This window comes from Aegilops tauschii, chromosome 4 (genome assembly GCF_002575655.3).
Source record: "Aegilops tauschii subsp. strangulata cultivar AL8/78 chromosome 4, Aet v6.0, whole genome shotgun sequence".
In the NCBI taxonomy this organism is placed as follows: Eukaryota; Viridiplantae; Streptophyta; class Magnoliopsida; order Poales; family Poaceae; genus Aegilops; species Aegilops tauschii.
In genome coordinates, this window is record NC_053038.3 from 59202346 (window position 1) to 59204933 (window position 2588).

Genomic DNA, 2588 nt, shown 5'->3' on the forward strand with positions numbered 1-2588 from the left:
TACCAAACGAGTCCGGACTACTCTGCAGCAGGACAGTCCAGCTCGTCAAGAGCTCGACTAGCAATTTGGCCTCCGTCCTAGTCCCGACCAAACGGCGGTGTTCGTACCGCGCGTACATAACTACGCACTCAAAATACCATGGGCATAGACGGAGGCATAACTAGATTGTGGTCCATAATACGGCTCGACCTCCCCTGGACACACGTACTTTCACTTTTTCTTTTTCATACTTTTAAGGTTTCTTTCCCACAGGCCCTTCCTGACGGCCTAATCATCGGTCCTTTCGAAGGATAGATACACCAAGACGGCAAGAAGCATTGACGTACAAGGGAATTTCTAGGTGATCTCTTTGACGATACCTGTTTTCAGGACTCGCACGCAGCTCTCCCTTGGTCGTGGCATGTTAAATAGCCCTGTTGCTTATTGCACTACTTGTACAAATATGCTTGGACGTATTAATCAAACTATAATGGAAACAGTTTGCGGCCCAACTTCTACGACACTAGCTTACTACTTCATTTTTTTTGATAATCTTATCAAATCGCACCCGTACACTTTGGTACGCTTTAATCCGCCAGGGGCTTCATTGCGCCCCATAATATGGCAACAAAGTTCGAACACTTTTTACAGTATAGTTCGGCAGCCCGAATTTAGCATTATATGCATTGGCTCCGAATCATGTCTTTGGTCAATAGTTGGGTTGCCCGGCTCCTGTGCTTACTACCTTACGTTTCGCTATATCGGCTAGGGTAGTAAAGGGAGAACTATTGCGATTGTGTCCTGGTTTATCTGGATGAGCACCTTAGTAGAGAAAGCCGAAAACTGACTGTCATGATGCGGCGTGAGCCGGTCAGCTCTTCGGAGGTTTCAAATCTTTAGCGATTTTTTCCGCATTATGCGATGAATCGGTTCTTACCCGATCAGGTGTTTACAGCACCCTAGTTCGGATACTAGGGGCTGCGCCTAAATTTTTATTGTCAAACTCCTATGGCTAAGTGAGGGTGATAAAGCCACATAGTCCGCTTGCCTGGTTCGTTGCGCTAAACACCTCCTTCAGGGACCAAACAATTGGATCAAGAGTGTTTAGATTCCATCCCAAACACCCCCGTACTACCTACGTGGGGGCTGAAGCCGATGACTGGCCAACTCTCATATTTCATAAAAACGGCCGCACAGGAGGTAAAATTTTAACAAACATTATATTACATAATCGACTTTGTTTCATAAATACAGGGCGAGATACTATGAATCTATTCATTCAAAGATCACATCTTTCGCACACTGCTCCACCACAATGCGGGATCCCTCCAGGACATTGTCAAAATACAGCTCGGGCGTGCGGTGCTCCTTGCGCTCGGGCGGTCCCTCGGTCGCGAGCTTGACGGCGTTCATCTTCGCCCACTGCACCTTGACACGGGCGAAGGCCATCCGCGCACCCTCGATGCAGACCGATTGAGGGAGTCCTGGACTAAGGGGTCCTCGGGCGTCCGGTCTGTTATCCATGGGCCGGACTGATGGGCTGTAAAGACATGAAGACCGAAGACCATACTCGTGTCCGTATTGGACTCTCCTTGGCGTGGAAGGCAAGCTAGGCGGCCAGGTGCGAAGATTCCTTCTTATGTAACCGACCCCATGTAACCCTAGATCTCTCCGGTGTCTATATAAACCGGAGAGCATAGTTCGGATAGGACACATTCATTACCATATTCGTAGGCTAGGCTTTTAGGGTTTAGCCATTACGATCTCGTGGTAGATCAACTCTTGTAATACTCATATTCATCAAGATCAATCAAGCAGGAAGTAGGGTATTACCTCCATAGAGAGGGCCCGAACCTGGGTAAACATCGTGTCCCCCGTCTCCTGTTACCATCGATCCTGGACGCACAGTTCGGGACCCCCTACCCGAGATCCGCCGGTTTTGACACCGACATTGGTGCTTTCATTAAGAGTTCCACTGTGCCGTCGGCAAAGGACTCGATGGCCCCTTTGATCGTCAGTAATGGCGCCGTTCAGGGTGAAAACTTCCTCCCCGTACAAACCTTTGTGTTCGGCGACTTCGTACTGCGGGCCAACTCGCTTGGCCATCTAGAGCAGGTCGATAGTCACGCCCCTGGCCATCAGGTCAGATCAGGAAGCTTGAACTGCGCCGCGGATACCCATGGAGACTTGATCTTCAATGGATTCGAGACTGCGGCAGTCGCTCCCCCTCTCTCCGATGAACATGACTTAAATCTGTCATCGGATCACACCCAGGAGATGGATCCTGTTGCTGCAACGACCTCAGAATCGAAGCAGATCGTGCCCTTCGAGGCCACAAAGTCCACGGCGTTGGAGCCGCACACGGAATCAACATCCTACAATATTTGCGTCAATGGAACTCCGGACTCGTTTTCGGCTACACGTTCCAGATCAGACGCGCCTGCGGACACCGAGCTGGATCGGTTATCGATTTTCGAATTTGGGGCCGCAGACTTCTTCCAGCACTCCCCTTTTGGTGACATACTAAATTCTTCAAAGAACTTATCCTTGGAGGAGGACCCACAACCGAACTATGTTCGGGTCGAGCTAGAGACGGATGACGAGGAATT